Source organism: Rutidosis leptorrhynchoides, chromosome 5 (genome assembly GCF_046630445.1).
Source record: "Rutidosis leptorrhynchoides isolate AG116_Rl617_1_P2 chromosome 5, CSIRO_AGI_Rlap_v1, whole genome shotgun sequence".
Lineage (NCBI taxonomy): Eukaryota > Viridiplantae > Streptophyta > Magnoliopsida > Asterales > Asteraceae > Rutidosis > Rutidosis leptorrhynchoides.
In genome coordinates this window covers 343,704,700-343,718,133 of record NC_092337.1, presented here as the reverse complement: position 1 = coordinate 343,718,133, position 13,434 = coordinate 343,704,700, and positions in this window count along the sequence as shown.

Sequence of the window (13,434 nt, the reverse complement as noted above, 5' to 3'; positions counted from 1 at the left end):
ACAAGTGCCATAATGAAGAAATAATGGACATAATAAAAATTGATTAGAAACAGACTAATTAACAATATAAAATTTTGTTAAGAAACCACGCTAACAAGATCCTAGCTAACTGTTCCTAGCTAACTGTTAATTCCGTATTACATTATATTTTATCGCAATTTAATTCTCACAATTTTATTTATCGTCATTTAATTTCTGTTATTTACTTTACACACTTTATTTATCGTCATTTAAATTTCTGTTATTTATATTATGCACTTTAAATATCGGGACACGTATACAAGGTTTTGACATATCATATCGACGCATATATATATATATTATTTGGAATAACCATAGACACTCTATATGCAGTAATGATCGAGTTCTCTATACAGGGTTGAGGTTGATTCTATAATAATATATATACTTTGAGTTGTGATCGAGTCTGAGACATGTACACGGGTCACGATATGTATTAATTAATTCGAATATTATATATTAAATTATATATGAATTATTGGACTGTTAACTGTGGACTATCGACTGTGGACTAATGACATTGGACAATTAAAATGAATTAAAATATTGATTATAACATATGAAACTAAACAATTCTTCAAGTTTGCCACTTGGTTTCATCTTAAACCTCATTTGTATCTTAACGATTACAATCTGCGTTCAAACCTTTCATGATTCTTGAAAACACCTCGATCGAGAGGATGAATCAACCGCATTTTATCTACGGAAGAAAAGATCGATGCATATAGTTATGCACCTGAAAACTCTCGGAAACTGAGTAAACGTTTAACGCGCAACTGTGCTAATTCCTTTAGCATTATTATTACCGAAAATAACTTTTCAATCTCTTTCCAAATTAGCCAACTTTGTCACAGCTCCAGAAAGTCAACTTCGACTTTTCGTTCGAAACAACCTTATTATCACCTTGATTTATATGCATGCTCTTTTATTGTTACCGGGGAACCTTTTATATTCCATCATATTACCAGCAGATGTACCAGTAACCTCGTTGCTCCTTGGTTTAAAACTCTTCGACAAATCACTATATTTATCTATTGAAGTCTTATCATGTACTCATCCGCATCTTGTAACAAGAATTGCCATACCAATTACGGGGAATCATCAAATTTGTATTGTGAGTCTCGCAACGTTTCCATATCAACAGTTATATGTATCCATATAATATTTATCTCTTAGAACTATGATCTTCCATTCTAAAATTCTGAAAAGCACCCAGTCTGAGAATTAATACTCTGAATTTTAAAAAGTTGAATGAAGCAACCAAAAACTGTAAATGACCTCAACAGCCAAAAGTTGATGATAAAGAATTGTATGTTGGCAAAGCTCAGAAAAAGTTTGAAACTGAAAAACTGATTGAGCAAACTAGGAAGGAGTCTCTGAATAAATCACAAGGACTAAACTTGTACATTAAGAATTCTGATGATACTGTTTCTGATGAAATATTTAGCGAATACCTTGCTTCCGATTCCAAACTCTTGCGGACAAATTTTTCTTCACCATCCTTCGATATTAGAAATTCCAAGATATCATCGTATCTTTCATTAAAAATATCCTCCATATTTCTGAAGATGTTTTCATAACTATTCTTATCTGAAATCATTAATCTCTTCGTGCTATCAGTGTTACATCATATAGAAACTGTTAGTTTTCTATATTCTGTAAACTTTCGAGCTTAAAATATGAATGTTATTGAAGTAATGTTGGGAACTGATGCATGAGTTAGTATAATATAATGACACTTGATCAACGTGATTATATTACAATAAGTCATGTTGAGTTTCTAATGAAACATGATGATTCACAGACTCTAACGTCATCATGTGCCATGTTACACGACTCTTACGTTCTGTCTAATCTATAAACATATCAAGAACATATTTTTAATAGTCCTATCTTTTCCTTGAATTCTGGTAATTTGACAAGTCATATTGTGCTATTACCATTTCTTTCTTAGAATATTAAAAATGTTCATTCTGAAACTTATATCTGCGAATTCTGGACCATTACAAGAGATGCCCAATCGCAAGAAGAAGAAATGAAGGGACAAAGCTTCGAAATAGAAATTGGAGTATAAATCGCAGCAAATAGGAGGGAGTATTGACTGTGGATGACAGTGATTATAAGAGACATGAATAGGGACATAGAAATATAAGGGATAATATAAAGCCCGATAACAACACATAAATTAAAACCGTGTAAATCAATGTTTATCGCAACATAGAGACACGGGAGAATTAAAAGCACTATAACACCAAGGGCAAAGTAGAAGTAAGCAGATTCCTATGGTGGAAGTTGGAAAAGGAGAATAATGGTTGCGATAGTAAGGATAAGGACAAGGATTAGAACTGGATTAAGCATTTTCACGATCTTTTGGATGTAAGAACTAAGAAAGAAAGTATAGGAATGGTGAGGATAATGGAACGGAAGAGTTTAATTTATAGTGGAAATATCAGACAGAGTAATCGAGGCAGATCATCGTATTTAATTATAGAAATCTTAATTTCCTTACTCGCTGAAGAATCAAATCTTTTAGATTTCGAAGATTTTGTTTAAATCCCTTGAATTCCGAAATTCAACCAATACAACGTCAAAAGTTAAGACGCACCTTATTTTCTAAATTCAACCCTGACTACGTCAAAAGCTATGACGAATCTTTACTTCTTTATTTCGTTCTTTTGTGATAACTTCACTCGTACTCTTCGAGTAATTGAATTATCTTATCCATAGTACTCAACGGTAATAAACTCTATTTATCAACTCATATTGGTCATGAAAACATTTTTATTATTAACCATGACCACCTCACTCAAATTTCGGGACGAAATTTCTTTAACGGGTAGGTACTGTGATGACCCGGGAATTTCTGACTAAATTTAAACTTAATCTTTATATGATTTCGAAACGATAAGCAAAGTCTGTAATGTTGAGCCTCAAAATTTTAAATTATTTTCATTACTTCAATTGACCTTTGACTATTCCCGACGATTCACGAACAATTGTTGTAAATAAATATGAATATATGTGTGTATATATATATATATATATATATATATAAATATAAGTTTATATTATAAATTAAAATAATAAAATTCAATTTAATCATCAGAGTTAAATATGTAATATATATATATATATATATATATATATATATATATATATATATATATATATATATATATATGTATGTATATATAAGATATAAAGTTATTATTAAAATGAATATATATATATATATATATATATATATATATATATATATATATATATAATTTCCATTCATGATTTATATTATATTGAAATATATATAAGATGTATAAACATTCAATGATTGTTACTATATAATATATGAGGTAATTATTAAATAGTACACAATTAATGAATTGTAATATTTATATATAAAATTTATTTTACAATTTAAAAATATAGTTGTTATACTAATATTATTATTACTTCATTATTATCAGTAATATTAATATTAATGTTAATATTAATATCAGTATTATTAATATTGTTATATATGATATTTAGATATAAAGTTTGATACAATTAATGTGTTATAATTATTATTATAGTTATTATTATCATCATAAGTACTATTACTAATATTAACATTATCAATGTTATCAGTATTATCATTTAAATTGTTATTGGTATCATCATCATTATTAAAAATTATCATACTTATTATCATTAGTAATCTAACATTAATATTAATATTATTATTATTAACATTATTATTGTCTCTACCATCATTTTATATAAATATATATTTTTAACATTATTAATAACTATTATTATGCTTTTTATTATTAATAATAATATTACAGTATTATAATTATATTTATTATTATTACTATTAATATAAAATATAATATTTATAAAATCCAAACAGTACGAATTAGATATCTTCCAGTATCTGATTTCTCGTTTTTTTTTCTTCTTCTGATTGTGATTATGTCGATGAAATTTTCACTAGCAAACAATACTCAATCAAATCTTATTGCTATTTCATTACCACTTGCACTCTATAATTCTTTATTAAACTGTAAAACAGAAGAAAGAAAAAAAGAAAATAAAATAAATCGTCGTTCATCTCTGTTTCAAATTCTTTTTAGCCAAAATTTGAATTTGAATCATTTGTCAAAAACTAAAAATGCAGTCTTGTTATGAATCCTCCAAGCAAACTTTCTGTAAAATCTTAATCTCCAATTCCTTATATCGATTGATAATTTTGAGGTCAAAGTTTTTAGAAGCAAAAGTCAACCGGTGTGTTCTTGAGGTAATTCGATGTCGTGTTTGTATTTCAAGACGAATAGAAGATTTCAACAGTTCCTAGGATCGATTTGCAACATAATTCGTTTTACAACTTTTGTCTAAAAAAACCCTGAAATCAAAAATCAATTTTTGTTTTTCCTTGTTAAAGCCATCGCTGAACACAGCAGGTTTGTTGTATATATATTTTTTTTCATTTGTTTAATTGAATAATGGAATCAATCAGGTCGTTTATAATTATAATCTAAATCGTAATCAATATAGTTATGGTTCATCTCTGGTTGTAATACGCTGGAAGAAGAAGAAGAAAAATAACAAACCAGGTGTATACGGGTTATATTTACAGAAAAAGAAATAAAAATAGAAAGAGAGAAGCAGAGGAATGGTTATGAGGTTTGCGGGTTTTCGAGAGGTCTCGGTTTCGAACCCTGCACCAGACTAATTTTTTTTTGAACACGTTTATAGAAGGTAGTTTCAATATCAAAATGATAATAATAATAATAATAATAATAATAATAATTATTATTATTATTATTATTATTATTATTATTATTATTATTATTATTATTAGTATTATTATTATTATCATTATTATTATGATTATTAATATTGTTATTATGATTATTATTATTGTTGTTATGTTTACACTTAACATCATTGTTACTATTATTTATTATGAAGTAGTAGAACTATTATTATTATGAACATAGTTAAAATTAAGAGTATGGTTATTATAACTATGATATTTATGGACAACTAATACATGTATTATCATTATTATTAGGTAAACATAAAAACAATGAATAATTTTATTAGTATTAAGAAAATGATGCAAATTATTTTTTTTTCTCACTAGTATTAGTATTAGTATTAGTATCATTTTTATAATTACTAGTATTATTACCATTAACATAAGTATCATTGTTAACAATATCCTTATTATTATTATTATTATTAGTATTATTAATATTAACAAAATATTATTATTAAGATTATCATTAGTAATAAGATTGCTATAATAATAATTATTATTAAGTAATATGTATTATTATCAAAATTATTATTTTTATTATTATCAAACTTTTCATTTTATTAAAAAAACTACTGTTATTATTATTATTGTAAGAGTTATCATTAAAACTATCATTTATATTATTATTAATAAAATCATTTATATTTTTATCATTAACACTAGTATTATCATTACCATTATTTTAATTACTACTAATATTACTTTAGTATTAGTATAAGTACTATTTTAACATAACAAAATTTATATTTTTATATAATAATAATGAGATATATAAATTAATAATATAAAAATTATATCACTAATAAAATTATATATATATATATATATATATATATATATATATATATATATATATATATATATATATATATATATATATATATATTTGTTCGATTACAAGTATATGTGTTAATATATATGCAAATGATATAGGTTCGTGAATCCGAGGCCAACTCTGCATTGTTCAATATAGTCATGTGTATTTTTACTACAAAATACATTAGGTGAGTTTCATTTGCCTTTTTACCCTTTATATTTTTGGGCTGAGAATACATGTGCAATTTTTATAAATGTTTTACGAAATAGACACAAGTAATCGAAACTACATTATATGGTTGAATGATCGAAGCTGAATATGTCCCTTTTTGCTTGGTAACCTAAGAATTAGTAAACCGATCTACTAATTGACGCGAATCCTAAAGATAGATCTATTGGACCTAACGAACCCCATCCAAAGTACCGGATGCTTTAGTACTTCGAATTCATTTTTATCATGTCCGAAGGATTTCCCGAAATGATAGGGGATATTCTTATATGCATCTTGTTAATGTCGGTTACCAGGTGTTTAATCCATATGAATGATATTTTTGTCTCTATGCATGGGACGTATATTTATGAGAACTGAAAATGAAAATCTTGTGGTCTATTAAAATGATGGAAATGATTATTTATGTTAAACTAATGAACTCACCAACCTTTTGGTTGACACTTGAAAGCATGTTTATTCTCAGGTATGAAAGAAGTCTTCCCCTGTGCAATTGCTCATTTTAAAGATATTACTTGGAATCATTTATGACATATTTCAAAAGACGTTGCATTCGAGTCGTTGAGTTCATCAAGATTATTATTAAGTCAATTATAGTTAGATATATTATAAAATATTATGCATGCCGTCAACTTTCGATGTAATGAAAGATTGTCTTTTCAAAAACGAATGTAATGTTTGTAAAATGTTTCATATAGAGGTCAAGTACCTCGCGATGTAATCAACTGTTGTGAATCATTTATAATAGATATGGACTTCGTCCGGATGGATTAGGATGGGTCACTTCATTTTAAGTCAAAAGAAGAGACCTGTTGCGTTTTTTAGCTAAAAATTAAATGATGCTCGAAGGCGATACTTGACTTATGATCGGGAATTTTTTGCGATAGTCAGGTGTCTTGAAACTTGGAGACACTATCTGCTGCCCACTGAATTTGTACTTTATTCTGATCACGAGCCTTGAAGTATACTCTTGGTCAACATAAGTTAAATGCGCAACATGAAAAATGGGTTGAAAAGTTGCAAGCTTATTTCTTTGTCATTCAACATAAAGCGGGATCTCAAAATCAGGTGGCCGATGCGCTTAGTAGGAGGTACTTATTGATTAACACCATGCACATACAGATTTTTGGTTTTGAGTCATGGAAATCCCTTTACTCGGACCATCATGACTTTAAGGATATTTGGGAAAAATGTATACAGGGCACATACAAGTCATTTCACATTCAAGATGGGTATTTGTTTAAGAGTGTGCGACTGTGTGTTCCATCCAGTTCAACTCGCCATTCAATTATTAATGAAAGTCATTCAGTGGGCCTTACGGGACGCTTTGGTATAAATAAGACACTTTTGTTAATAAAGAATGATATCTATTGGCCACGTATGGAGAAAGATGTAAATCGAGTGGTGGCGTGTTGTCGTGTGTGTCATATTGTTAAAAAGCAAGGTAGTAATTCGGGTTTATACTTGCCTTTGCCCGTGCCTAGCCGACCTTGGGAGGAAATTAGCCTTGATTTTGTGTTGGGTTTACCTCGCACCCAGCGTCATAAAGATTCCGTTATGGTGGTTGTTGATCGGTTTTCAAAAAATGGTTCACTTTATACCGTTGCAGAAATGTATGATGCGAGTCACGTTGCACACCTCTACTTTAGAGAGGTCGTACGTTTACATGGAATTCCAAAAACCATGACTTAGGATCGTGATATCAAGTTCATTAGTCATTATTGGAGGACCTTATGGTCTCGAATTGGATCTAAATTGCAATTTAGCAGCTCACACCATCCGCAAACCGATGGTCAAATGGAGGTAGTTAATCGAAGCTTAGGTAATCTTCTACGTGGCTTAATTGGGGATCACCTGAAACAATGGGACTTGGTATTGCCTCAAGCTGAATTTGCATATAACAGGTCGGTTAATCGCACTATAGGGAAAAGTCCTTTTGAGATTGTGTATGGACTTAATCCCACCACTCCTCTTGATTGCCATCCGACACTGTTAATGGTGACACCTGATGCTGGCAGTCTAGAGCATTCAGCTTAAATGCGTGCTCTCCATGAGTAGGTTCGTGATCGTATAACTCAACAAAATGATGGGTATGAAAGGAGGGTTGACAAACATCGAAAATGGGTGGTATATAATGTGGGTGATCTCGTGTGGATCCACCTTCGGAAAGTGCATTTTCATACTGGCCGTTTCAGTAAATTAAAGCCTTGAGCCGATGGTCCTTTTCGGGTATTGGCACGTATTTATGATAATGCATACAATATTGAACTCCCGGGTCATTATAACGTGTCAGTTACATTTAACGTTGCTGGTTGTCTTAGTATGTTGGTGATAGTGAGAATGATTCAGACTTGAGGTTGAGTCTTTCCCAAGGTAGGGAGGATGATGCAGGATTGCCTAAGAATGGCAAGTGGGGCTAAGTTTACCAACGTAGGTCTAAGAATGTTCAAGTGGGCCTGCATGATTTCTTAGGATGGCATGAGATGATTGATGACCGATTGGGCCAGGGGTGATTTAGGCCGTGACTTGAAAAAGAAGCAAAGAAGACCTTTGGTTTTACTTGACTATTCAGTTACCTTGTTATGTTTATTTTGTTTCTGTATTTAAGGAGTTCTTTGAGTTGGTGACTGATCAGTTTTTTTTCTTGGATATTATTGTTGTTCTTTGTTATCTATTTTTGTTCACCATAGTGTGGGACATTATAATATCTTCGATCGAATCGTAGTATATACAATGTTATAGAGCTTATCCACCGATCTTTGTTGCTTGTGGAACAACCGAAAGTTACGTTCTTGCCACTTAAAATACACTGTCGCTGTGAGACATAGTTTAGCCACTACTACAATAGCCCTGTTACGTGAGGCAATGGGAACCAAAAAGTCCCTAATTCCAGTCCAGGAGCTTTTCCCAATCGGAAGATGAATCAAATCTAAAACTAGCTCCCAAACCTTTGACACAAAGGCACATTAAAAAAACAAATGGATATGAGAGTCAGGAACAAGATTACATAACGAACACATCAAAATGGTTCCTCCTTAGTGCTCTCATGGCTACAGTTTATCCTGCGTCTTGAGTCTTTCTCCCATCAAAAGCCACATTAAATATGCATGCCGTGGTATACATTGAGTAAACCATACGAGGGAATACCACCTGACTTTTGTAGCACGAGGGAGATTGGTATCCCAAACTATACCAATTGAAAATTTTGACAATCTGCCATCCCATCCTTTCCATCAAATAACATCTTGATGCATCAGGAGTGGAAACATTCTTTAACTTAGGGTATTTATAAACCCAGTCGCTTGGCCAAATAAAAGAATCATCTCTAACAATCTCACATACTTAGGTGTTAAGATGAGATCCAGCAGCATGTATATCACGATGAGTAACAATATTAACTAATGGACAACGTGAACATCGATTGTTGATATTGGCCAAAAAGTCACGTTTTTAACCCCGATATTAAGCCCTAAATCAATAAATTCTCAAACTTTGTCGGAAAAATTATCACTTTTTAGGTTGATTTTTTAGATTAAGTAATTACGAAGGTAATGCAAAAAGAATCAAGTAAAACGGAGCTAAAACGAAGATTCTAGAGCGAAAACGGTGATAGACAAGAAATCAAGTTACGATCCAGTGATTTTAGCTGACCAGGCAAGCCAAACGGCCTGCCAAACGGCTTGCCTGTATGTCAAATGGCCTGCCACACGGCCTGATCAAATGGTCATGGCAAACGGGCAAAACAAGCAAACAGCTTGCCAAACGGCCAGCCAGCCATTTGCTGGCAAAAAATCAAGTCTATTTAAAGGGCTCTCTCCATCCATTTCAACACACACTCAAGTTGTAATTCATTTTATATTTTCAAGCTTTTAGTTAGTTTTTAGTAGTAGTTAGCTTAGCTTCTATTTTCCGGAGGATATCTCGGCGAGTCCCTGCGATCTCGGGCAGATTTTTTCAGCCTTTTCAGGTTTTTATCCGAAACGCTTGTCTTTTGTATTAAACATGTATGCTTACCTTTTATGTTTTATAATGCACTCCGATATTACCATGATAGCTTAATCAATATGTATATTGCCATGATAGAAGTTTGGGTTAGCATAATTATGTTAATTTAGTACGGTTACTGTCGTAATACTGAACTAGTAAGTCTGATAGATTTGTATGCTAGCATCTTAAGGATTGACCAACCTAGGTTGTGATCAACTGTAATGCTGTATAATATTTGATTTGATATGATCTCATTAGTATGATGAAATGGTTGTTAGTTTTCATTCAAGGTTTTGCAAACTTAAACCGACGGACTCCTTCCGTTGTGATCAATGTTCAATCAACACGACACGTTGTTATTTAGTTAACTAAATTGATAACGAGAGTTAGGATTAGAGCTCAACTCACTAATAAGCCTAGTACTTTACGGAGGATAACCTCCAAGGTGTAGCTACCTTTCAATTATACAACCAAATGACATACTTTTCACTGCTCAAAGAGAACTCTGAGAGTTTAGAGATAAGTAGGTCTGTGTAATTGGCTCATCCAACCAGATCTACATCATTCCTAACATAGCCTTAAACATAAGCATAATTACCTTTCCCTAACCAAAAACTAATATCTTGGTCAATATTTCCCTGATCTGCATACTCCGAATATCCTTCCACTTTATTTACTTTTCTGTACTTAGGACCATTAGCTTAAACCAACTACTATCCTTTATCTAGGTAATTTAAATAAAAGACAATTATCCACTTGATCTTCAATTCGTTAATCTATTCAAAAATACGGCACTAGGTTAACTTACACCTTCTACACCTTAGAAAGTAAAAGTAAATTTAGGCCCCACATAATATAAATTAACAAAACCACTGGATGCTACCCTGATTAACTGAATCTAACGTCCTGCGACCTAACGACACCGCACGAATAAAACCGTCCATTTCGGCCGTATCTTTGTAGTCATATCAGAGTTTTCTGGCGCCGCTGTAGGGGATCGAGTATTTTAATTGAGAAAGATTTTAAACAGACAAAAGTATTGTTTGGTGGTGTCTAAGAAAGACAATTATACACGGACTTGGTTGTTGGATTTTCTGAACAGTCTCCAACTATATTGGAACTAAAAGGATTCTGCCTCTCCGTAGTCGGCCTAGCCACTTAGATACGAATTAATCTGTAAGAAGTTCTATCAGTTAAGATATTTGATAAGGTTACGACCGAATTTCAAAAATAATTGTTTTTATTAAATTATCTATCCTTTTAGTTAATTAATATTTTCTAAAAGTTACTTTTTAAGTCTTTTTAAACAGAAAATCTAAAAATGGAACAACAAAACACCCTTGCTTCTATGCATAAGTCATTACTAGAGGAAAGAGGAGGACCAATCACCTTAGGAACCGAAGGAATTCCTGAAATCAGTTCGTACATGATTAAACTAGTCAGTATGATCTGTAAATTTCAAGGATTACCGACTGACGATCCAAACTTTCACTTAAACAAATTTATCAGTCTGGTTGACTCTTTTAAGAAGGAAGGAAATGAGAAAAACATTTTGAAACTTCATCTTTTTAAATATTCTCTGTCTACACACGCTTTAGCATGGTTTGACGAACTTAATCCGAATTCAATACATTCATGGAAGGAACTAGCAACCAAATTTTTGAATAAATTTTATCCACCCTCCCTATAAACCTGTTTAAGAAATGACATCACAAACTTTTCTCAAAAAAAAAAAATGAGTCATTATGTCTAGCATGGAATAGAATAAAAGTGATGCTTAAAAGATGTCCGAATCATTCGTTAAGTTGGGCAGACATAATATGTACGCTTTAAAATGGTTTGACGAAGGATGATAAGTCTCTCCTAGACATGGCCTCGCAAGGAAATTTTATGTCACGAACAACAGACGAAGCATGGAATCTCTTAGACACAATAGCTGCACAACAGGAAGATTGGAGCAATGAAGCTGTTGAGAAGGATGACGTCTTCGCTCATACAGTAAAAATGCTGAAAACCAGGTTACAAGATTTCACTCTCACTCTTCAAAGTTTACCAATTCCTAAAAACTCCGATGCTACTAGAACCAATCTAAGGTATCCTTACCTTAGATGGGCACATAAATAGCAAAATAGCGACCATAATATAATCTTCCCATGACACAAACCTACTCTCTACTCCAAGGAAATTTTAGTTGAATTTATGAAAAAGCAATACACGATAAACCTTCAAGTCATAGAATGTCAAAATAAGTTCGACACTTTGATAAAGACTTTTGAAGAATTAATAACCAATTTTCAGCTTACGCTCAAACGTTTAACCGCTAAAGTTGATATAGAGTGTAGTGAGTTTGATGCCCTAGTACTCACTAGAGGTGGGAAGGAAACAACTGTTAATATACCCATACAAAACTTTTTCGATAAGGAACCTGTGTCAATTGACCCTGTTCCCAGGTAGGAGTTTCCTCCATCTCCATCCATTACCGATATTCTGTGTAATAAAGCCACATATAACAGACCTTATTTGTAGGAGTTTCCTCCAACTCGAACTCACATCAGCTTTTATAGGAGCATCTCAGAAATTCTTGAAATGAAGCTTATAAAAATGTATCCAACGAACCTACAAAGCTTCTTTGTAAGTGATAATGTTCCAGATATGTGTAGTTATCAATGCAATATTCTAGTATTTAAGCCTTCGCAAGCCCAATCCTCCTTCATCCTTTGGAGTGCATAAATCATCCCACTTAACCTTTGCTTTGCCCCTACGCATTTTGTCTTGACACTAAAGAAAACCCCTCATAGTTTTTTCAATATCCAAAGTGATTTCCTATTGTAATATAAAAACCGAAGCCCAATATACTTGCATAGATATTAGAACAGAAGAAATTAGTTAAAGATAGGGTTAACGTAGTACTGCCACCGAGACAATTAGCCTCTCGCCCAGGCAGGATATCAGAGCCAGCACCACGAGTGGCTGTATTCCACTATGGAGTTAGTATGTCAGACGCACCTGTTACTTGGGCTATTCTACAAGACCATAGTAATCAATATGAGGCATTTAGAGCATTTCTCGAGCGACAAGGGATGCGAGCCATTACACTGAGACCCTCTTTATCTAGGTTGGAGTGTCATGCCCCTCCTAGATGTCAAGTTATACCCCTCAGCCTGCTTTCCCATTACCTATTCCCTCTATCGCATATGCTTCTACTCCAGTACCCAAAGTTCCTATCATCACCCCAGTCACCCCCACTGTGGAGACTCCTGGTTTAGCCATTTAGATGGTCGTCATCGACCCATTCATGAGACTCCTGCCGACCTTCATATAGTTGCTGTTCCCATCACTACAGAACTGATTATTCAGCCATCTGCTCCTGCTACTCAGCTTTTCGAGATTTCATCTATTCCAGCACATGAAGACCCATTCAATTTTTCTGAGATGCCAATGCCGTCAGACCTCTGTCTTGATGCACTTATAACATCAGAGGCACCCATTGGACATGAACGAGAGGATTTAACCAAACTTGATGACCTTGACACAAAGCTCTTTTTGACTTAGATCAGAACACCCATCGCAACTAGAA